General features: G+C 38.0%; 1 protein-coding gene across 1 annotated transcript in view; it reads right to left on the minus strand.

Moving 5' to 3' along the window:
* Positions 1-26,083, minus strand: part of ARHGAP12 (Rho GTPase activating protein 12) — a 131,686-nt gene that overhangs the window by 86,056 nt on the left and 19,547 nt on the right.

Raw genomic sequence — 26,083 nt, forward strand, 5'->3', positions numbered from 1 at the left:
AATTAACAATCCAAGTGACCCAGGTTCAACTCAGTAGTCTTTGACTTGCTAATTAGTTGGTAAATCTTGTCAATTTCTTCCTCCTTAATAACTTTTACATTTTTATTGTCATCAACTCAGTTTAACTAATGCTTAGATGATTAGTTCTTAAGCCATTTGGTCAAACCTTTAGTTTATGTGGGTTATATCTACTGATATTTACTATTAGAAATTATAATGTATTAGTATTGTTATGAAAATAATTTTGACCTGGAGGACCCCCTGTAAGGGTTCCTGTAGATGACCACACCCAGAGAACCTCTGGTTGAGGCTAACACAATAAAAGAGCTTCCTAATTTGTGTCAAAGATGGAAACTACTTCAATCTACCTAAAGGACCAATCAGTTCATGTCACTCCCCTGAACTCTCCAATAAATAAGTCATAAGCTTATAGAATGACAAAGCTGAAAGACCCCAGGACAGCACCTAAGCCAATCAATCAGCTTGTTTTACAAATGAGGATTTTGAGGTCCTTACACAACTGGAAGTGGCTGGCTCCCTCCAAATCCAGCAGCACATTCCTCCTCCTCTCCACAAGTGCTGCATATCCTCACCGTATCTCAGCCAACAAGGAACCGACAAATTCCTGTTAGTTGATTCCAACTGGGCACTCGCTGTGACACAACATGACTTTGACTTCTTTAACTCTGCCTTCCTCCCTCTCAGCAACTGCTTCACCCTTAGGAGACAACAAGACAACAACATGGAGAGTGCTAAAAGCCCTGCACCCTGCACTAGTGACAGGCCAAGTCACTGAACTTCTCTCAGGCTCAGGCTCTTCTTCTGTAAGATGGGGATAATAACAGTATCAACTGCGTAACTATGAGGCTCAAATGAGATAACACATATAAAGTACTTTGGCTATATACATTGTATTAAAATGTTTCTTATTCTGGTCCCCTTGACCACACCGCCCCCTTCCAGTCAATATAGTAAGTCAGTTTGTAAGTAATTGGTATAAAGTAACAATTTTGTTGTCGTTGTTCAGTCCTGTTCCAACTTTTCATAAGCCCTTTAGGGTTTTCTTGGCAAAGATTTTACACTGGTTTGCCATTTCCTTCTCCAACTCATTTTATAGATAAGAAAACAGAGACAAACAGGGATAAGTGACTTGCCCAGGGTCACGCAGCTAGTAAATTTCTGAGGCTGGATTTGAACCCAGGTTCTCCTGACTCCGGGCCTAGCGCTCTATTCACTCCGCTACCTAGCTGCCCTTAAAGTAACAACAGCAAGAAGACTGCACAGGGGAACCCACATGTCCGATACAGACTGAACCCAAGATCAAAGGAGCCTAATTTGTAACCCATGTTATATATTAATCAAAAATCATATCCTGAGACCACGTGCTAAATCAGGGAAAGCTATCTAGCCCTTGCTGTCCTACATAGGCAGCTCTCAGTTAAGCTCCACCTGCAGTAAGACCAGGAGAGCACTAAAGTGCTAACAACTTTGAGACAGGTTAATGAACCAAAACCCTATAAAAATGAGACCTCAGGTCAGCTAGGTGGCACAGTGGATAAAGCACCGGCCCTGGATTCAGAAGGACCTGAGTTCAAATCCAGCCTCAGACACTTGATATCTACTAGCTGTATGACCCTGAGCAAGTCACTTAACCCCAATTGCCTTACAAAACAAAACAAAAATGAGACCTCAAATTCCTGCCCCGTCCCCCCCTCCCATTGACAAGTGTTCCCAACTCTAATCCATGGTTGACTGAGTGATTCTCTATGACTCCCCCGCCCCCTTTCTTTTCCCTGAGCTGCCTCCCTCTACCACCCTGTCCTTGTCCCCCAACCATATGCCTGTTTCTGTATTTTCTGTGCCTTATTAAAGTGTGATTGCAGCCTCCCTTCCCAAAGCATTGTGGTATTACCCAGTGAGTATGCAAAGAACCAGGTGCATTTGCCCTATTTCATTATTTCATAAACTAATGAGCAATTCACCAATGTTAGCTGTTATTCTGTTCTCAAATCTATAGTGCCTCCTCTGACCTTTCTGACACACAGGCATACAACAACCTTGTAATAAGGAAGGAACTCTAGGTATTATTCTCATCTTACAAAGGAGACACGGGCTCAGAAAGGTTAAAAGGACTTGACCAGAAGGGGCAACATAAGTGCACAGAGAACTGGGCCTATGTCAAGAAGTTCTGAGCTCAAATCTGGCCTCAGACACCTACTACCTGTGGGACCCTGGGTAAGTGACTCTGTCAGCCTGAGTTTTCTCATCTGTAAAAAGGGGGCTTAGCATAGTGCCTAGAACATAGTAAGTACTTAAACAAAGCTGTTGTTGTCATTAGTATTAGTATTCAGTTAGTAGGATGCCATGGTGGAATTCAAAGGCTAGTTTCTTCTAACTCCAGCAGAACATAGGCAGGCTAGAACAAATGAGTCATGGCCTCCCTTTCCCAGCTGTCTCGTACTACATCACTCATGTAACAATCTACCTTCTCCACAATACATTTCAAAAGCTGGTGAAAGCAAGTAGTTGGTGAAACATTTCTAGAATGAAAGAGATTAATTTTCTAATAGATCGCTTAGACATCACCAATCCAAGTTATCCCATTTGATATTTAAGTCCTGTCCCATTTAGGATAAAGGAATATTTCCATTCATTCTTATTTCTTAAGGTCAGTTGTTTAGAAGGAATTAACATCTAAAGGAAACATCCTAGAAAACTAAATGACATGAACTAGATCACAATGCTCTAAACATCTGTAGTCAGACAATTTAGTTAATAAGTTCATCTCTCTCATGCTAAGCTGTGTAGGAACTATCTATGTAATGTAATAACCACTCAAAAACTACCTATCTAAAATCAGTTTTACAACTTAAGGATAGTAATGGAGTCAATATATAAAAACTGACACTAAAAACCTCTTGCTGCATTTTTTTCATTATTGGGAAAGTTTGGTCTGGCTTTTTTTTTTTTTTTTTACTATTTCAAAAAGTGATGTGGAATGGACTAAATCCTTCATGAAACAAGAATAACAAGCCATCTAATTTTACTAAGAATCCTGAGGCTGAAATAATTTCTAAGACTATGACTGAGAGAAGAATACAGCTTCAGTCAGTCATTTTTAAGGATATTTAAGAACGATAAATACATTCTTTGGCTACAAAGTAACTGGGATATTTTAACAAAATTCCAAAATTAAAATAACTAAATTAAACTCCTTCAAAGCAAGCTTTCTGGACCTCTGATCTCATCATCCCCTCCCGGTTTTTCCATCTCTATGCAGATGACTCACAAATCTACATATTCAGGCTCAGTTGCTCCTAGAGCTTCAGTTCTGTATCACCAACTGCCTATCAGATGTTTCAAAGTGGATGATCCCAAGACATCTCAAATTCAACACATTCCAAAAAAGTACTCATCTTTCCCTATCACATTCTTCTTCCAAAATTCACTCTTTCTGTCCAAGGTATTTCCGCAGCCTCCCAGGTTCAATACTTCGATGGCATCCTAACTCCACATTCTCCCACTCCAATAATTAGTTGCTAAATCTTTATGGTTCTACCTCTATGATATCTCTCACAGCAGTCCTCTGCTCCCTTTCCTCCACCAAGGCCACCAAGCCTAGTTCAGGCCCTCATCATTACCTCTTACCTGGACTACTGTACGAGTCTCCTAATTGGTTTATCTTCATTAAATTTCTCAATCCAGTTCATCCTCCACACACCTACCAAATTAAAATTAATTTAGGAACATTCCTAAAGTGCATATCTAACCATGTCACTTCTCTACTCAGTAAGTTCCAATGGCTTCATAAGCTGATCCCAACCTACCCTTCTGACCTTGAAACATGATTCCCTTTCCCATAGTCTGTAGCCCAGCCAAACTGGCGCACGCAATAATATTCTAGGCCTTTGCTCTGGATCTCATTTTTGCCTGGAATGCACCCCTACCTCACCTCTGTTTCTTAAAATTTCTTGTTTCATTCACAAGTCTGCCCAAGAGATACCTTCTACAAGAAACCTTTCCTGGTAACTCCAGATACTAATATGTCAACCTAGTACCACCCCCTCCCCTAATAAAAATTAGCTGATTATTTTGTACATACTTATTTAAAGACAAATTGTATTCTTCAAGGGGTAGCTAGGTGGCACAGTGGATAAAGCACCAGCCCTGGATTCAGGAGGACCTGAATTCAAATCCAGCCTCAAACACTTGACATTTGCTAGCTGTGTGACCCTGGGCAAGTCACTTAACCCTCATTGCCCCACCCCTCCAAAAAAATAAATTTGTGTTCTACAAATAGAATGTGAACTCCTTGAAGGCAAAGACTTTCATTTTTGTCTATATTCCCAGTGCCCAGCACACTACCTGATACAAAGTAGATGCTTAATAAACACTTGCTGTTGACCTTGTAGTTTCACTTTCCTTATAAACTAAGGGGACTCAACAAGATGATTTCAAAGCTGCCTTCCAGCTGTATTATGATTCTAAAAAGTCTACTGATATGTGTGTGTATGCATGTATGTATGTCTAGATTTGATCAATCACCCAAATATCAAAAATATGAAATAAATGCTTGTTGCCATAAGTTGAGAACTGACTTATAAAAGCTATCAAACCCAGCTAAAATTAAAGATTGCTACAGGGCAAGCTCTAGTAATTTGGGGGGCAATGACTTTTTTGGGAAAACTGAATGTCAATAAGGAAGTTAACAAAAGAAAAACCAGGAAGGAATGAACACTCATTACATTCTGCCTAATTCACAATTTTGTCCAGTCTCAGGGGGTAGACTGACATTTAAAATACCCTCAAAGAGAAGCTTCAAATTCAAAGACTTCAATTATGTGCAAGTGGTATTTAAAATGTGAATAACTGCATTCCACAGTTGGTTCACTGTTAACCTATGTTATCACATCTATAGAAAGGAAACACCTCATGTACCTAAATGTCTTTTATGCAACAGTCTCTACCATCTAGAAGCAAAGAATCCAGAAAGAAGCAAAAATAGGTTCCTGAGGAAGCAATGTACTTTTGCTTAAGAGATTCACTGAGATTCTACAATCCTTTGGTTTTCTTGACGCTTCCTCAAGTTAAAACTACAGAATGCTCCATTCATTCCCAAGCAAAGCTAGATAAATTAGGCATTACTGTAAGAGGGAAAAAACAGTAAGCTTATGGGTGCAGAAAAGAAAAAGCTCTTTAATGCTTAATTAACTTTTATCAGACATTTCTCTTTTCAGCTGAATTCTAAAAAAATGTCTTATGGCTTTGTGTTTCAATGAAGTAAACTATTTAGCATGCTGAATCATACTTCTAAAAGAATATCCATAACCTACTGAAACAATAAAAGTTGCTAATTTGCAAAAACAAGGTTGTTATAAGAAAATAAAATCAATTCTCTTTCAAGAGACTGAGTATCTCTTGAATTTGTGCAAAAAATTATCTAGGCAGTGCAGATATAATTTCCACCCTTGAAGACCTTGTAACATTGGAAGAATGGGAGAGAAAAGAGTTGAGTGCTCCCCTGTCTGGAATGGATGCAACACACAAAGCCACAAACTCACAGCTGAGTACAGAACTTGTCAAATGTTCCTAGAAGGTCAAACCTCATTCCTGAGATGAAGGACTACCAACAGGTACAGCTGCCACTCTCACCCCTGCAAGCTCTTCCAGAGCAGACTCACTTCTCTCCAGACACTACTCCTGGCTCTCCAGACTTCTCTCTCTCTGTCTTCTTTCTCTGCTTCATCCCCAACTGTCAGCTCCCTTTCTTAATGTACTGTTTTCCCTCAGCAGAATATAAGCTTCTTATGGGCACCAACTTTCTTTTTGCTTGTCTTTGTATTCCCATAAGTGGCAAAAGCACTTAATAAATGCTTTGTCTCTTTGCTGAGGAGCTCTACCACTACTTAGGAGTTTGGGAAAATATTTTGTAACCAATAGATGAAAGCAAACACAGGATAAAAGAAAACATGAAAATATAGTAACATTCTGCTTGTCCTTCTTCCAATGACTTAAAAAGCTGAACATATTCTACAAATGACAAATAAAACAATTAGAAGGTATAACTTCCTGCAGACTCCACTTTCTTTCTTTAGAGACAGTCTCTCAGTTCCTAAATAGCAGCAAAATTTAGATTCACAGTTCCTGACAACCATCATTGTTTTAAGTGGAAAATTGTTAATCTGAGAAAATCCAGGTACTGCTTTCAATAGTTGTAAGGTACATGAAACATACTGTCTTATGTAACTGACTCCTTCCAATAGAGAACTGGGAATTCCAAGGCTAAATAACTAAAGACTAAATTGATTAAAGTTTCTCTCCATATAAATATAATTGGCTAAACAAAAAACTTTAATTCTAAAATGAAACTGAGAAGTTAATAAATGTCATTTTCCAAAACCCAACCACCGCTTACCCCCTTCTAATAACAATACTATCTAAAAAGCTTTACAACAGAAAAGTGACCATTTAGTTAAAAATTAAGATTTCTTTAAAAAATGCTTCCTATCAAAGGAATGCCCATCAATTGGGGAATGGCTAAATAAGCTGTGGTATGTGATGGTGATGGAATATTATTGTGCTATAAGAAATGACAAACAGGATGACTACAGAAAGGCCTGGAAAGACTTTAATGAACTGATATTTAGTGAAGTGAGCAGAACCAGGAGAAGGATGTGCACAGTGACAGCAATACTGTTTGATGAAGAACTGTGAAGGACTTAACTATTCTCAGCAATAAAATGATCCAAGACAATCCCAAAGGAATAATGATGATGCAGACCATCCAGTGCCAAAGAAAGAACTGATACTGACTGAACACTGACTGAAGCATGCTATTTTTCCACTTTCATTTTTTTCTTTTATTCAAGTTTTCTTATACAAAATGACTAAAATGGTAATGATTTACATAATTGCACATGTATGACCTAGATCTGATTTTGCTTATCACCTCGGGGACAGGGGAGGGGGGGGAGGAAAGGAGAGGAGGGATAGAATTTAGTACTCAAAACTTTAAATAAAAATGTTTATTATTATTATTTTTTAAATGCTTCCTTTAAGCAACATACTTGCTGATCCCAAGACCTAAGGAGCCCCTTTTCTTCACCTCTGTGTTCTAAGTGTACTAAGTATACATCATTAAGGCTACTATACTACTACAGGGAGCTCAGAGACCATTCAGTCCAACCCGTACTTGAATAAAGATGTCCTCTACAACAAAAGCACTAAGTGGTCATCCAGGGTTTGCTTAAAGATCTTGAGAGGAGAATCCAGCACTTTGTGACAAAGCTCATCCCACTTTTAGCCAGCTCCATAAGAGATCATCTTACACAACAAACCAAAAATCTACTACTTGACAATTTCAACACAGGCTTCTTCATCCTGTTCTCTGAATCCAAGCAGAACAAGTTTACTCTCTCTTCCACATTATAGCCCTCCAAATACTAACTTTAAACTATAAATTAAGTTCCAACACCCTGCACTAATTCTTAAAATGTAAAAAGGACATGAAAAAAGCATGTTGGGTGGACACCCTGTGATAAACTTCTGGGAGGCCATGGATAAGTGCAGCATAGAATGAGCAGGGAGAAATTCCTGCATCATTAGCAGAAGTAACTACACAAATGAATTCACAATACTCCATGAGAGAGTTAGAATAATTTAGTTCAGAGGTAAATTATTATTTTAATACTGAGCAATTTTGCAAGCATGATGATTAAATAAGATCCCAATTTAAAAAAAACACTACTCATGGAAAATTTCTCAAGCAATTGCTTCTGATAAAATGTCAGTCGAATATATTCCTAGATAATCTACAATTTTTTTTTCCCTTGAGGATGCCCTTTGGCAATGATCTGAGACAAAGGTACTGCCACTCATCTAGAAACTTGCCCCTCCAATAACTAACCTCCCTGGCATCTTTCAAGTCCCAACTAAAATCCCATCATTTACTGGAAGCCTTCCCTAACCTCTCTTAATTCTAATGCCTTCCCTATGTTAATCATTTCCTATTTATCTTGTATATAGTTTGCTTTGTATATATTTGTTTGCATATTGTCTCCCCCATTAGACTGTAAGCTCCTTGAAAGCATGAACTGTCTTTTGCATCTTTTTGTATGCCCAGCACTTAGTAGACTGGGCTCTTAATAAATGTTTACTGATTGGCTGACTGCAAAGACCTAGGCAATCACAAAAATTTTTGCTAAAGTAACAATAAATCAGTGTATGTAGGTACAGGTATTGGTTAATATAAAAATGAAACTTCAGATATCATTAATATCTCATGTTATTGTGAGAATCAAATGAAATAACATAGCTAATAGACATATATCTCAAGGAAGTTAAAACAAAAGTTCCTATATAAAACAAAAACAGTCGCTCACAGCAGTAATTTTTGTGGCAACAAAGAACTGGAAACAAATTAGGTGCCCATCAATTAAGGAATGGCTAAACAAATTGTGACATGTAAATAGAATGGAATATTATGGTGCTGTAAGAAACAACAAATATGAAGAATTCAGAAGCATGGGAAAACTTGTGAGAATTAATGGTGAATAAAATAAAACCTGGAAAACATCATACACAAAAATATACACATAATTATAACCACCATATAAGTGGATTTCTTTTTAAACTGCGGACTGTCAAAGCATAATATAATCAACCAATCAATAAGCACTTATTGGGTGACTATAGGCTACCATGGAAAACAAAAACAAAAACTCCTTACCCTCAAGGAGCTTACATTCCCAAGTGGCAAGGAATGGTGGAAAAAATACGTAAATATAGATGTATACATGTATATATATATATGACATATACACAATGACTATACAGTAGCTTGGGGGAGGGGGTTAGCACTAGCAGCTGGGGGCTAAGGGGAGCAGCCCAGCAGAGTTTCATGTAGATCACGGATACTGAACTGAGTCTGAAAAGCAAACAAGGATCCCGACAGGCAAAAGTGATGAGGAAGTGAATGACATTACAGACATGGGAGACAGCCAGTGCAAAGGTAGGTACAAAAAAGTGTTGCTGTATGAAGAAACAAATTATGAAGAGACTAAATACCAATCAAAACTGTGTGTCTGAATCTAGAGATAAGGTTTCATGTGTTTACTGAGCAGGGGAGTGACAGGGTCAGATCTGAACCTTCTGAAAAATTATTCTGGTAGTTGTACAGAATAAGACAATTAGAATAAAAAGAGGCTTGAGAGGAAGATCAAACAGGCTTTTGTAATATTTTAGGTGAGAAGGGATGAGGATCTAAACTGGGGTAACAGACCTGTGAGTAGTGAAGGACCATGATGTGAGAAGTGCTATGACAAGAGCAATGACAAGAAATATATGACATAAATGACAGTAAAGAATTAGAAGACACTGAGATCTCAAATCTAGGTGACAAGGATGATGATACCCTTAACAGTAGTAGAAATACGGAAGTATGGAAGAGGGGTAAGTTTGGCAAGTATTAGTAGGCTTCACATGGATGAGTGAGGGAAGGAAACCAATAGGCAGTGTTAAGAAGTATGAGAAACAAGAGAGAATAATGTCATAAAAACCCAAAGAGGAGAGGGGCTGTGCCAGCAGTCCCAAATACTGAAGAGAGATCTAGAAGCATGAGCTTTAAGAATCCATTAAACACTTATAACATATCTAATTGCTTACTGCCTCAGTCAGGGAGGCAGGAGAAAAGAGGGAGGAGAAGGTTAGAATTTTGAACTCAAAACTATTAATAAAAATGTTAATTAAATTTTTTTTTTAAAAGAAGAGGCCATAGGGGGCGGCTGGGTGGCGCAGTGGATGGAGCACCGGCCCTGGATTCAGGAGGACCTGAGTTCAAAGCTGGCCTCAGACACTTGACACTTGCTGGCTGTGTGACCCTGGGCAAGTCACTTAACCCCCATTAACCCGCCCCCCCCCCCCCAAAAAAGAAGAGGCCATTAGGTTGGGCAATCAAAAGATTACTGGCTATTCTGGAAATAAAGGTAATGTAAAAACCAAAGGTATCAAAAATAAAACGGAATTTTTTTCTAATTACATGTAAAATGCTTTCTGAACCTTACAGCTGATTATAAATGTCAGCTAATTCCTTCCTCACATCTGGTTTCCTTAAAAGGGAAGAGGAACTCATTTTTCTGTCACTTGTCTAGAGTTGGACTGGAAGTTCTAATTCTGCCTCTAAGTTTTTGAGAAACAATTTGATACAACAAAAGAACACTAAACTTGAAATAAAAACCCCCATATTCAAGTGCCATGCCTACTACTTTACTAGTTATATGACCACAGGCAAATCATTTCCCTCTTCGGTCCTTCATTTCCTTATCTATAAAAGAAGGCGCAGGCCCTTCCAGCTCTAAGTCTACACCGATCCTGATTTATAACTAAAAAATATTACTATTAAAAAATTGTCATTGAAAATTTCTTGAAGAAGCTTCATTATTTAAAGTGATAACCTAAAATCATTAAAATTGCCTTTGCCGATCAACAGAGAAAACAAAACTTATGAGAAGGAAGTTACCACTGGGATAGCAAGACTAAGTTCAGTTTCATGCTGATGAGGCAGCACGCAGTGAGTTGGTACACTGCCATTATTGCAACAGAGATCCCTCCCTCAGAGAATTGAATGCTAACTCGGATCAGCATTCAGACGGTCAAAAAGGCAAGCCTTTAGAGAACATTCTGTCATTGATTTTTCCAGTGAGAACACAATTCAGTGGTATAATTAAATATCTGAAAGTGCATCTGTATTTACTCTTTATACATATTTGTACACATTTACTATGAGACATTAAATTTTCTAAACTTAGGCCAAAAAAATACAAATTTTAAGATAAGATAATCATTAAGTTTTGAAGAACATAAAGTGAGCAACAAATTGGTTAAAAAAAAACCAGACATATTAGAATGTTAGATCAAGTCAGGAAGACCTTAAGACTCAGAACCTATTTCTAACACATACTTTGTGCAAAAGACAGTCACAAATCTTTCTGAGCCTCAGTTTTCTCAGTTTCAAAATGGAATTAACAATTCTTTTAACACCCCCCACAAGGTAAGACTCAAAAAAAAAATGCATGTGAAGCACTTTGCAACTTTTAAGGGCTCTTGTTTGTACTAACGAATACAAACATGAAATACGCATACCATGGGGTTTTTCCTAAGAGAACAAGATTTTAATTTACGAGATTTTGAAAAATGTTATCTCTGTAACATCTTACAGATTTTAAAATGAATGCCAAATAGGTAACTATGAGTTTCTAATTTTCCAGATATACTAATTCTAGAAAAAGAAACTATGTGATAGTAGTTTTGTTGATAAAGTAAAATCCAAATAGTCTTTGAAAAGTTTCTTAAGAAAGCACAGGGAGGGAATGTGATAAAATAATGGAATTTGGCAGAAGCCAGGCTCCCACCTGACTGATTTAGTATTGTTTGAATTGGGTGAGAATGAGAAACTAAGTACCTGCTTAAAGATGATTAGATGGACACCACACCTCGTTGTCATATTGGTGTACTATTGGTGTACTACTGAGGTCAGCAAGAGACCACTCTCAACCAATCAGCTTGAAGGACCTCCCCTTTTGGGGAGGGAGACAGGGACTAGGAAGTGGATGCTTGCTGGTGGAAGGAGTCTCTTTTTGGTGAGGCACATGGTGAGAGAGGGAGAACAGGAGTCCCCCTTGTCATTCGGGACATCAGCTTGACAGTGAGAGATTTCACATGGGCTGCTAGGAAAGGAAATTGTTTTCTTTCTCTCTGGCTATACTGAATTACATCTAAGCTAGGATTTCCATGCTATAAGGAATCTGTTCTCAATCTCTCTCTCTCTCTTCACTAACTTATAATATTTATATATATATATATATATATATATCTTTTAAAAGCCTAAATTCTTGCTGAATTTATCAGTGATTTTAGCCAGCTTCCCCCCAAAGACTGGGAGGATGGGGGGGGGGGCAGATTAGGACCAAGAATTTAGATTTTAAACAACAGAGTAGGACAGAGACAGTATTATCCCATGCCTACTGCCTTTTTTGAACGGAGAAAGAAACTGAGATTCAGAAGAGGCTAAGTGACTTTGGTTTCTTATCCCTAGTCTTCTGCTTTTACCACTTGGAACCAACATATGGATACTGCTGTACCTTTTCAGTAATTGTCAGAGTAAGTCATTGAGAACTGTCTGGAGAAAAGGGATGAAGTTTTGATTTTAGGGACTTGACTGGCAATTTTCTTAAAGCCCAGGAAGTAACCCACATTTGAATTTCTGGTTTAAGTGAAAGTCTGCATTTGCAACTCTGGGAATTAGCTTAACTTAATTAGGTAGATTTTCTTAAAATTTGCCAGAAGCACTTACTAGCTGTGTGACCCTAGGCAAGTCACTTAATCCCAATTGCCTCACCAAAAATAACTAAAACACAAACAAAAACAAAAACAAAATTTGCCAGAAGTTACTATTTTACAACATGAATGCCAACAGCATTCATTTTTCTATAGTTCTTCTAGTGCAGGAATTCTTAACCTGAGGTGTACAGAGTATAATTTACCAACCTGACCAGCTTGTTGTGAGGATCAAATGAAAATGAGCATGGAAAAAAAATCATACAATGCAAAATGCTTGTTAAATTGAATTACAAAGTGAATTTACCTCACATTATTATTCTCTTCTTCTGAAGTCTCTTCAACAATATTCACCTGAAAGCCCCAGTATCAAGCACAATGCTAGTAATATACTTATTTTCAAGCTCCTTAAGAGCAGGAATTGTTTTAGTCTTTGAATTTGTAGACTCACTGCCTTGCATTGATGCACCATAGTCAATTAATAAGTACTTACTGATTTTAGCCCCTGAAACTAAGCCAAAATATTGAACCTCTTTCATGGACAATTTGCTTAGGGAAACAAAAGGAAAAAAAGTCAAGGTTATGTTCAAGTCATTTAATTTAGTATTTTTTTAAAGGAGAGAAATATATCAAGTTCTATCTTTAAAAAAAAAAAGAAATGTAGGGCAGCTAGGTGGTGCAGTAGATAAAACACTGGCCCTGGATTCAAGAGGACCTGAGTTCAAATCCAGCCTCAGACACTTGACACTAACTAGCTGTGTGACCCTGGGCAAGTCACTTAACCCTCACTGCCCCACCAAAAAAAAAAAAGAGAGAAATGTGAAATAATATTAATGCTCAGATATTTCAATGGCATCAGTTACTGAAGTACTGCTTAATAGACTTCTGTTTCCGTTCATTTTTAAAGATGAGTTAATGTTTTAAATATCATATTAATAAAAACATATACATCTATTCTATACAGGTCTAGTCATAGCCAGAATTATGAAGCAGATCCAGTTTTGCCCCTCTTTTCTTCTTCCAACATCACTTTCAAAAATAATCTAAAAACACACTAAACCTGAAATTATCAATAATCCTTTAAAATTGCTGTCACCCCAAAAGGCATAAATAGGAATAATGCCTTTTATTATCTGCCCTAGATGCAAAATAAAATTAGTCCAAGAGTTGACTGTGGACCAGAAGTGACCCCAGTAGTACCTAAGAGAGTTCCTGAAAAGGGATGACCCAAGAGTGGGAATTCAGGATCATTTGTGACATTCCCAGGACCTAGCATAGTTCCTGGTACATGGATTCTTTTTTTTTTTTTTTGTGGGGCAATGGGGGTTAAGTGACTTGCCCAGGGTCACACAGCTAGTAAGTGTTAAGTGTCTGAGGCCGGATTTGAACTCAGGTACTCCTGAATCCAGGGCCAGTGCTTTAACCACTGTGCCATCTAGCTGCCCCTGGTACATGGATTCTTAATAAAATGCTCATTGGAGGGAGAGGTTTTAGAACTCAAAATTTTAAAAAATTAATGCTAAAAATTTATTTTTACATGTAATTAGAAAAAAATAAATAAAATATTAAAAAATTTAATATTAAAAACCAAAATGCTCATTGATTGATTTCAAATACTCCCAGGCTCATTCTGGTTATAACCCACATACCTAATAATAAATAGAACCAAATCAGCTTTTGGTAATGGAGGAAAATACCATTTGTCTGGATGCTTGTTCCTCCCATCTGGCACTTCGCCAACTTGTACCAGGCAGATGGTGTGGAAGGCTCACTTACTCTGAATGAACTGCCGTGGATACAGCCTAAGTGACTTCCTAAGATCACATAGCAAGTCTGTGGCAAAGTCTGGAACACAGTCCAGCTTTCCCGACTCTTTGCCCAGTGTTCTCTCCACTGGGTAAGACTAGGCTACTATTCAGACTTAGACATACTGAAAGTCATATAAAGAAGTCTTGTTTCTTTTAATAGAAAAGAGCTATACTTGTAATTGCTACCCATAGGAACAAACAGTCTGGTTTATCACAGATAGCACTAATGTTTTCTGTCCAAATGTTCTGCCAGTGAATATACCAACTTAAATATAATGGAAGTCTAAAACTCCAATCAAATTAAAACACAAATTACTGAAAATCTTTGAAAGGCTGTCACCCCCAATTGGCACAAACAGGAACTCTTGATACCTGCCCTAGATGCAAAATAAAATTAGGACAAGATAAGGGTAATATTTGCTAAAGTAGCAAGGTACCCTGAGGGAAAGAGGCACAAGAGGTAGAATATGCCAGGCAAATCAAACCACTGCTAACATTTTACCCTCAGACCCAGATGGATACAGCCCAGGATGCATCACCAAGAGAAGCAGCCTCTCCATCCTCACCCCCAGCAATGACCAAATGCCATTAATGAGTTGGTAAGGCAGAGAGCTCCAAGCTCCTTAACTATTGACTAATATGCATAGCTGAACAATCGCTCTCTTCAGTAACTCAGAGCAACAATAATTTAAAATACATTATTAACAAATCAATGTCAAAAAGCCAAAAGCTTTTTAAAAACCCTAATTTCTCATAAACATACTACCTTATAATTGCTTTAGCAAAAAGAAATGGTTAAAGACCATAGAACTTCAGTTACAGTTTTGGTAAGGAAAAAGGACAATCCATTTTCTACATATATCAAAATTTTTCTCTCCCAATAAATTATGGTTTGGGAGGGAGTTGAACAAATTGGCAGCTACCAAAAATCTGCAGAGTATATTTAAGAGCATATAATTTTAAGTATTCGAATGGATCTATGACCTCAATGAATCAGGAGTCCCCCACCCACCCACCCACTCGATGATACAGACTGCAACCCATCCATGCCTGCCTATCTTGTACAATTCTCATCCATGTGCCCCCAAAAGTTTGCCACAGGGGTCTACCCAATTGATTGGAAGTCTTCCTTGCTTTCTCCTGTCCTTAAGAAGGTATCAGCAATAGAGCACTCTGCCAGTCCACCTTCCATGCCTCACTTACAAGAAGAAACAGTTAATATTTTTTAAATTACCAATAAAAATCTATTTAAAAAAGAAAAGATGGGCCTCTGTTGTTATGGGTCGCTTGGGGGCAGTAAAAATGTTTTGCAACTACCCAAAAGCAAACTATCCCACTCTCCTTTTCAATTCTAGGTCCAGAGTAATTATATCTAACTACTTATAGAATCTTGGGATTTAATAAAGAATTTTTTAGCAAATTTCTTAAAACTGCAAACTGTTAAACAATCATTGACTAAGTTCCTGTGGTTAAGGAAAAAAAAAGACTATGGAACCATGCTGAATATTTTCAAAAGTAAAGTAGCAGGGGGCAGCTAGGTGGCGCAGTGGATAAAGCACCGGCCCTGGATTCAGGAGTACCTGAGTTCAAATCTGGCCTCAGACACTTGACACTTACTAGCTGTGTGACCCTGGGCAAGTCACTTAACCCCCATAGCCCTGGGGAAAAAAAAAAGGTAAAGTAGCTAGAGTCCTGCAGTAGATCATACACCACTGGTTTCAGGCCTTAGCATCCACTCTGGAGACCAATGGTCTAGACAAAACAGTTTACATTCTTTGGCCTTTGTGGTTCACAATTATGTCATGTTGCCCCAGAGTCCAGACAAAGGTCACACTAAGCTAAAAGTAGCAGAATGGTGAAGCTGTAACTCAAATTAAGTCGAAAGTTACACATCATCAGATAAGTTTAATCATATAACAGTTAAGTTCAGAAGTATGCTTAGTCACTGATGCCAAACAAGGCATCAATCAACACCTAGTACACTATTAATGTGCTTAATCCTTCTTACTGAAGTAACCAGAAATGTTTAGCCTGAAGACAAGGGGGAAGAGAGGAAGGGGAAACTACAACTATGCTGAATTATCTGAAGGTCTATCGTGCCATAGAGGGGTTAACCAATTTGGCCCCAGAGGACAGAACCTGTTGCAAATTGGCAAATTTAGGCTTAATGATGGAAAAACCTTCCTAACAATGAGTTACCCAAAAGCAGAATGGACGCCTTCATGGTGGGCTCGCCATCACTGAAGGTCTTCAAGCAGAGAGTGAATGGATGGCTATAAGGTATAGGGTGGATCAAGTGGCTACTGAAGTCCGTTCCAACTCTTAACTTCTGTCCTTTTTCAATTCTACTTTTCCATTTGGAAGGGGCCAAAAAGAATCAAATGAAACAATCAGCACCAAGTTTGAGAAGCCAAATAATTTTTATTACAAAAGAAAACAATCCTGAAAAAAGACCTGTCCCTAATCAACACACTTATGCAGCACGAGGAACTGGAGTGATAAAACACAGTCCTTTCTAGGTTCCTATGTGCTAGCAATTGTACTATTAAGTACAGAGGATAGGAAAAAAGTACAAGGAGTTCTTGTCCTCAAAGAGATTGCCTTCTAACAGGGAAAAGCAGCATACAAATAATCTAGGAGAGATTTGCCACTGGGTAATTTAGAGCTCATTTAAGAGGGAAGGCACTAACATTTAGGAAGTGAGGCTTACCCTGGGATAACTTGTCCAAATTTTTCTTCCTCCCCTAACAGCACTCTTTTCTTCCCCCTTTTACTACTCTCTTACACTCAACTGACTGTAATGATTTATAATTAAGACACCAGGAAGTAAGAACTTACATCAGATCCATTTCATTAATACTGGTGGTTTGAAAAGTATTGGCTCAGGGGCAGCTAGGTGGCGCAGTGGATAGAGCACCAGCCCTAGAGTCAGGAGTACCTGAGTTCAAATCCAGCCTCAGACCCTTAACACTTACTAGCTGTGTGATCCTGGGCAAGTCACTTAACCCCAACTGCCTCATTAAAAAAAAAAAAGTATTGGCTCCCTTTGGATGCAAAGTACTTTCCTCAACAATCCAATGACAAACAGGGCAAGTATTATTATTTCCCCCCATTTTTTAACATATGAAAGCAGTTAAAAATAAGAACAAAACTTTTTGACCCTGTTAATAATTTCAGCAATTGCTTTATTTGAGATGGATAATTCTTGTGGAAAGCCAGGGGGTATGGTGGGTAGAATGCTGGTCTTGGAATCAGAAAGACTCATCTTCTTGAGTTCAAATCTGGCCTCAGATACTTGCTTGCTCTGTGATCCTGAACAAGTCACTTAACTCTGTTTGCCTCAGTTTCCTCATCTATAAATTTGCCAAGAAAACCCCAAATGGGGTCAGGAAGAGTCAGACACTACTGAAATGACTGACCAATCACAAAAGTCTTGTGGAAAATAGGTATGCCAGATGATAAGACAATCAGATGAATTCTGAATTTATTGGCTGGCTAAACTCAAAGAGCTGTAGTCTAGCATCATACAGAAGAATAAGGTATATACAGAATTTATGCTTGTCAACTTAATGGATGTGATTTGGGGGGGGGGGGTTGTATTTTTGCAGGGCAATGAGGGTTAAGTGACTTGCCCGGGATCACACAGCTAGTAAGTGTCAAGTGTCTGAGGCCGAATTTGAACTCAGGTCCTCCTGAATCCAGGGCTGGTGTTTTATCCACTGTGCCACCTAGCTGCCCCCAACTGATGTGATTTTTAAAAAATATATACTAATATATAATTGTTACAACAGAGAAGGTATAAACACACAAAAAAAGATTTTTAAAAATATTTTAGAGGTAAGAGTAGGAGAATTTGGTCCAATATTAACCATCAATTTACTTTAAATGTATCAACAAACCAGCAATTTGGAGGACACTGTGCTAAGGGATAAAATTATAAAGCCCTTGTCCTCAATGACCTACAAATTAATTAGAATAAGACATTAAAAATAAACACATTTCACATAAAATGTGATCAGTTTGCACACCAAGAAATAATTATCTAGGTGCTGTGAATCTTTTATTCCTTTCTTATCTTTACTAATTCCTATAAAATATTGTTACATAGAAAATTCAAATTAAATGTTTTCAAAGATATTCTTCCTATAACCACAAAGTACTTGATGTTTTATGTTCACAGGTAAAATATGGTATGTAATATTTCAAGATTTTACATGTAAGAGAGATAAAAGAAAACATTTTCCGTAAGTCACTTAGAAAATCTCCTCTCCTAAAGAAAAGCATTACTGACAGTCTCTCCCCAGAGCTTGAATACTATTGAATAGCTACCCCCCCCAGCTTTATCATCTTCCCCACTGAGATATGCTAAATTTCTTTAATCAATAGAAAGTCTCATGATTTAGATCAAAATTAGAAGTATTTTTAAGAAGTCAAATCACTGACAGTTGTCAGAAGATCTGATTGAACAATATTGTAAACTGGTATGGCCTAGAGTTACTTTATACTACAATTGAGTGTAAGAGACCTATATTTTTAATTTTTTAAATTACCTTTCCCTCAATCAAATAATTGTAATCTATATACCAAAAACACAGTACAAATCTTTCCTTCTTCATTTCTGACTCCAACCACTTGACAAGTCCTGTCAATTTTACATGAATGAATGAATGAAAAAGCACTTAATTATTTGCCATATGCAAAGCACTGGGGATATACATAGAAAAATAAGACAGTCTTTGCTCTCAAGGAATTCACATTCTAATGAGGAAAACAAGGAATACTGAAGGTTTCAGTTGTAAGTCGGATGGAAATGTCCTTAGCTTGCAATGGCCAAAAAAGAAATTGCTAATATATCTTCTTTAATGTTACTTCCACTAATAAAATCACATCTATTTCTGATGTTGAGAAACATTTACCAGTGCTAAAGACTCTGGTAGAGAAATGGTTCTTTACTTGTTCATCAGTAGTCATGCTTGCTGAGGAAGCAGGGGCTACAGCATCCCCCAAAACCGTGTCCATGTTGCGTCCCCACTGGAGTTGCTCTCCTCAATGAGGGTTACAGGGGCTAGCTGGTCTAGAAGCTGAATCAATGGTCTGAAGGGGTGCTGCCATTCCAAAAATGCCTGAGATGACTTTCCCAAGGGTAAGCAGGTGGTCAGAAAAGAAAGTAGGCCCCCTCTCCACAAGGCTTGCTAGGCTGGTGGTCTGTGAGGTCCTGATACTCTTAGGGCTCCAAGATCCAGGATCCTGGCTGGTCTTCATCATGGTCTGAAGGTAGGTTGTGGTCAAAGGGGGACAAGGAGGTTTAAGACTTGTCTAACACATGCTCCCTTTTCTCTTCCCCTCACAGTGCCTTACTGATCAGCTTAGGCCGGCTGGCTTGCCCTTGGAGAGCATACATGCACAATACCTATTAGACCCATCTCCTCCTTTACCCTTCCACAGTCACCAACCTGGCTCAGCATGATGTTCAGGAGCAGCCTGGTATAGTGGAAAGGGCACTGGACTTGGAATAGGAGTTAAAATAGGAATTTAAACTAGGTTTAAATCCTGACACTAACTTTGTAACTACAAGAAAATCATTTAACCTGTGTCTCAGGTCCTATATCTGTAAAAAGCATGGATAATTAGTGTAGTTCTTCCCTCACAGAACTGTTATGAGGACTAAATGACAGCATATGGCAGAGGTGTCATATTCCTGGTCCAGATAAGAACATCCAGAACCAGATTAAAACATAATTGGAGGGGAATCTAGGTGGCGCAGTGAATAAAGCACCGGCCCAGGATTCAGGAGGACCTGAGTTCGAATCCGGCCTCAGACACCTGACACTGGCTATGTGACCCTGGGCAAGTCACTTAACCCCTCATTGCCCCGAAAGAAAAAAAAAAGAAAAAACTGTATTCTAGAAGTTTTCAAAATTTCATGATAAGCTAAATAAGATAAATGTATGGAAAAGATAAGTATATTTTTAAAATATACTGTTACCTTAGGCAAGTTCATTAACCTACCTCGAACTCAATTTCCTCAACTGCAAAATGAAAATGATAGTACACATAGTACCTATCCTCACAGAGCTGGGAAAAAGTTATTCAGAAACATTATATATGAAATATTCTATATTCAGAAGCATTATATAAATGTCAAGTAAAATGTCATATAAAAAAATGCTGAAACTCAAAAATAGGAGACAACAAAAATTAGAATTTTAATAATATTCAGCTGTTCCTCAGGAAGCACAAATTATCCTTCAGAATATGTAAGATGGGTAAAATGTAATCAATTTAATTAAAAATATAATTGTAAACTGCTATAACAAGATATCAGAATAATATGACTACCATAGTGATACAAAGGTAATTAGGTCTTTATGTCTCCCCTGGCCTCTACCTGAGTGCTGTGCAAATATTAGCTACTTAATACAAATATATTAAAGTTAAATAACATCATCTAGTTTCAAGATTACCAACTGTGTGGTGACTAAAATTGTAACTGGATTATATATACTAACTATATGTGTGTGTGATTTATTTTTACTGTAGCTTCTTATACTAGATGGAAGAATATCCACCACTCAAGTTCTAGTTTTGCTCTAAAGCTAGCAAGACAAACTTGGAGGGGTAGCTAGGTGGCGCAGTGGATAGAGCACCAACCCTGGATTCAGGAGGACCTGAGTTCAAATCCCGCCTCAGACACACACACTCTTTAAAAGATTTTTTTTTTAATCTGTAGGATTCAACAAATCAAATCACCTGAGACTTTGGGATAAGGTCCTGATGAAATAAAAATTAAATTGTTGGGGGGCAAGCTAGGTGGCTCGGTGGATAGAGCACTGGCCCTGGAGTCAGGAGGACCTGAGTTCAAATCCAACCTCAGACACGTGACACTTACTAGCTGTGTGACCCTGGACAAGTCATTTAACCCCAACTGCCTCACAAAAAAATTAATTAATTAATTAATTAAAATTAAATTTTCCAAGCAAGAAGAAAATAAAGAATGGAAATAATTAAAACATCTGTTGGAAAAAATTAAAACATCTGTTAGAAAAGCTAGTTTCTTAAGTTAAAAAAAAAGTCTATAGTCCAGGAGTCCCCAACATTATTGTGAAGAGTTACTTTTCATTTCCTTATGAAAGCTTAAGAGTATTTTACAGTAATTCTAACAAGAGTTTGAGGAAACAATAAATTGCTGACAGTGAGCTAATTTCCTAAGTAAGAAGGAAAGGGGAAGCTGACAGTCAAGCAGAGTGGTAGGAGCCTCCCTAATAGGAAATACAGCAAATTGCAGAGAAAAAAAAGCAGAATGCAGACTGATCAGAGTAGGGGCTTTGAATCATATACCAAATGCTCCCAACAACAATATACTACTCTTACTTGTACATCTCAGACAAGTATTATTTTCTCATTTTTGCAGATAGCTGAATTGAAGTCCAAAGAATTTAAGTGATTTGGTCCAAGGTCATTGCCCATCAGTATGAGTATTTGGCATAGACATAGGTCCATCCAATTCTATGTTCTAACCTGTGCACTTGGTCTTTCCTGGGAATATGATTATGACACACTCTATTGAATGGTTACAGATCTCTTCCTAGAAGTTCTGCAGTATTCTGGGACTTGATGCCATACACAAATAGGGGCATATGAAACACCTTACCAATACCAGGGAACCCCTCTTTAACTTGAATTCTACTCACCTTCCTATATCACAATGGCAAACCTTTTGTAAGCTAATGTTTTAGGCCTCACCTAATATGTATGATCAGAAGGCTTTTAAACTGTTATTTCTGTTCTTACATCTTTCAAGAAATCTTAAATGACCTTGAAATAACAAAGAGAGATACTTTATAGGAGGCAACGTTTTATGCTGCTGGATTAAATGCTTTTTCATAATCAACAATGAGCAGAGTGGGACTGTATTATTTTCTACATAGAATATCACCAATTCATTCCAAGATCTTCACACCTCTCTTAAGAGAGCCTAAAATCACATTCAATTTCTAGGCTGCCATGTCATACTGCTGACTCCTGCTGAGCCTAAGTCTACAAATACTTCCAGATCCTTTTCAGATGAACTACTGTTTAACCATCATGTACTTGCAAAGCTGAATTTCTGAGCCTAAGTATAAGTTTTGACATTTACTTCTATTAGCTTTTATCTTGTCCAATTTAGAACAATATTCCGGCCTGTTTTTGAATACTGCCATCTACTGTATTAGCTATCCCTCCCAATTTTGTGACCTCTGTAAACTAGATAAACATGCCATCTATATGGTTATCCAAGTCACCAATAAATAAATATGCAATAAAAGGATTCAGATTGTGAGGAACATGGGCTGAGCACCATATTCCGCAGCAATTTTGCAGCCTGCCCACACCAGATCTAAATTACAGCCTCCCAATTCTCACTGAGATATATCAGGTTCCATCAGCTTTCCCCCGTGCTCTGAATCCTGCCCTGCATGAACTTTTTTCTACTAGTCACTCTTGTAAAGTACACAGCCCACTTTTTCCCTTTATTCCCTCCCTTCAAAAGGCAAGTCCACTTGAAGCCCACGAGAAATCTGTAGTTTCTAATCCGAACACCTGTACTATAGAAACAGAACTGCCATTTGTTGGATTCCTTCTTTCTCCTCTCTTGCCCATGGTAAACATTAATTCTTCTTAAAAAACTACCTTTTCTGATTCCCAATCCTCTCCACAAACAGTTTTCATCTTTACCTGTACAGGGTCTACAGAAGAATAATATAGAATCACAGAATACCAGAGCTAGAAATAATTTCAGAGGTCATCTAGTCCATTTCTCTAACTTTACAGATGAGGAAACTAAGGCTCAGAAAGGGAAGTTGCTAAATGACCAAGATCACAATTTAGTGAGTAGCCAAGTCAGGACATGAATCCAGGTCTTGTGACTTCCAATGCAGTATTTTTCCCACTAGCAATGTGGAAACCAGCATGTATACAGTAATTTTAATGAGGAATCTATATTTTCAAATACTCCCAGCACCATTTCTGAATCCCTTAATCAGCTCTTTCCGCAGCTTAATCTACATCTATAAGCACCGACATTTCCTCTACAAACAAGTATCAGAACATTTATAAATTATCTTGGAAGTAAGAGTGAGAAATCTACAAACTCTTAAACCAAGAACATTTGACCATGTTATCTGAGACCTTTCCTGTTAGAAGAGATAACTTATACATGAAACAAAGCTGAAGATGACAATCAACCCGTGTTTTTGAAGCACTTTTGTGCTTTCATATGTCCATTTCTGTTAGAACTAGCTAAGTCCTAGATAATCTTACCAAAACAAGTTAAATAAAGACTCCCCAAAATCTTTCATAGAGATTTATTTTTACTGTAGCTTCTTATACTAGATGGAAGAATATCCACCACTCAAGTTCTAGTTTTGCTCTAAAGCTAGCAAGACAAACTTGGAGGGGTAGCTAGGTGGCGCAGTGGATAGAGCACCAACCCTGGATTCAGGAGGACCTGAGTTCAAATCCCGCCTCAGATACTTAACACTTACTAGCTGTGTGACCCTGGGCAAGTCACTTAACCCCAACTGCCTCACCAAAAAAACAAACAAATAATATGCTCCAACATCAAAAGTTGTTTCCAAAAAACAGTGATACAAATAATATACTATGTCTAAGAATCCAATACAGAGGGGCAGCTAGGTGGTGCAGTGGATAAAGCATTGGCCCTGGATTCAAGAGGACCTGAGTTCAAATCTGACCTTAGACACTTGACCCTGGGCAAGTCACTTAATCCTCATTGCCCTTAAAAAAAAAAAATCCAATACAGAGTTTCAGAAAAGCAAGGGCTATGGTATAAATACCTTTAAGTGCTGAAGTAGCAAGAAATATGTCAGAAAACAAACCATGTTCCTGGGATTCTTACAGAATGAGAATCTTAGACTTAGAGCTTGAGAATTCTCCCTACAACATTCAACAAAATTCAAATTTAACAAATATACATAAAACACTTATAATGCTATAATATGCAGCTGGACAGACAACTTATAGTAGTCCATCAATACAATACAATACAATAGGTATAGACTGCAGAGGGACAATTAGTTGGGCCCAGAATTGAACAGGAAGAGAGAAGACTGGAATGCATCTAAGGAATTACAATGACTTCAATGACCCCAAGTCTTACTATCCCTGAAACAAGAGCTCATTTTAAACTTTAATTTTAACTAGAGAAACTGCATGGTGCAGTGGGTAAAGCTGACCTCAAAGCCAGGAAGACCTGGGCTGAAGATCCATCTCTGGCACATATTAGCTGTGACCCCAGACAAGACACTCAACCTCTGAGTGCTCTAGGCAGCTTCAAAGGAATGAGTGTCAAATTCTAGAGAAGCCAAGAGGAATTGTGATCAAGGTTACATGGAGAGGGATTCAGCTTTGAGAGGAGTACAGAGACCTTTTCAGTGAAGATGCTGAGAAGTGTTGAAGAACACAGGAAAGAGCTGAGGAAGCTCAGTCCAATCATCTACTACAAATATTACATATGTCCACTCACATAAACATACACATGCACGCGCGCACACACGCACACGCACACACACACACACACACACACACACACGTCTGTGTATTCATCACCACCACTCCTTCCCCCCCAAGAAGAAATGATCTTGGGGAGATGAAAGGAAGAATTTTGGAGTAGTCCCTGGGACTCAGGACCTTAGGAAAGAAGAGAGGGAGTTAAAAAGGGTAAATTACAGGAGTTGTTGAGCAGCAAGCTGCACTCAGCTGAGATAGCTCACCACAGATTTATAGTGGTTAAATTATTTTAATTGTGTGTTCTTATTCAACCCAGGGATGGAGAGCTCAGATTCTGAGGGTTATACAGAGATAAGCACTCCTACAGTAAAAATCGAGGGGGCAAAAACTCTAGGATAGTAGCCACAAAAGCATATAGGGTATGGAGGAAAGTGAACACAGATTATAAAGTAATGATGGGTCAAGGATCAAAAGGTCATGATGGAGGTAAAGAAAAGAGTATGTGTGAGAGATGGAGGAGACAGAAGATTACATAGCGGAATTTTAAAACCACAGGTCTTAGAAGATGATGGAGTCAACAATGATTTGTAGATACAGTAAGATGGAGAATGACATAACTAGACTGGAGAAGGTAGAAGAACTGTATGGGCAAATTATTAAAAATTCATCAGTATAAATAGCAAAGTCCTTGAGCCTGACAAAAGGAGATGGTATGGACAACAAGACCAGGAGAAAGATGGTATTAGTCACTGAGAAAAGCGGATATATATCTTGGAGGGCAACAAAGAAGGTAAAAGGTGGACTAAATACACTGCATGAACCGACTCAGAAGTTCTCAGGGAAAGCCAATTTACTTATGTATAAAGTGTGATGTAGACACTGAATGGGCAGATCACTGGACTGATTCATAGCTAGATAGAGTTAGAAAACTCACCTTCTGACAAGTTTACTAGTATCCCACAGACTAAAATGTTAGGAAATACTATAGTAGTCCAAGCTAACCTATGCCTACATGGCATGGATATACTGAGGTAAAGACTGGTGAGATCATGTCAGTGAGAAAAGTTGACATGACTATTTTGTGTAAATAATTCATTCTAAAATTAACCAAAAGGCTCTTTCCAAAGTTATTTTCCCAATTATTTCCCCAAACCAAAATGGCATAAAAAATTAAATGTTAGAATAAAATTAGACTAAAGAGACCAGATGAAATCTAAACTCTGTTTCAGCTTAAGAACATTTCTGCCCACCGATATCGTCTTATTACTTATCAAATGTAGCATTTTAATTAGAGATTTAACAGCTTGAGATCTAGCCATGAGGTCAGAGAAACTCAGTTCAGGTCTCATCTCTGACACGTCCTGGTCGTGTGACAGTGACCAAATTACAGACTCTCTCAGTGCTCTAGACAACTCCCTAAAACTATGAGAAGC

Source organism: Dromiciops gliroides, chromosome 5, assembly GCF_019393635.1.
Source record: "Dromiciops gliroides isolate mDroGli1 chromosome 5, mDroGli1.pri, whole genome shotgun sequence".
Classification (NCBI taxonomy): domain Eukaryota; kingdom Metazoa; phylum Chordata; class Mammalia; order Microbiotheria; family Microbiotheriidae; genus Dromiciops; species Dromiciops gliroides.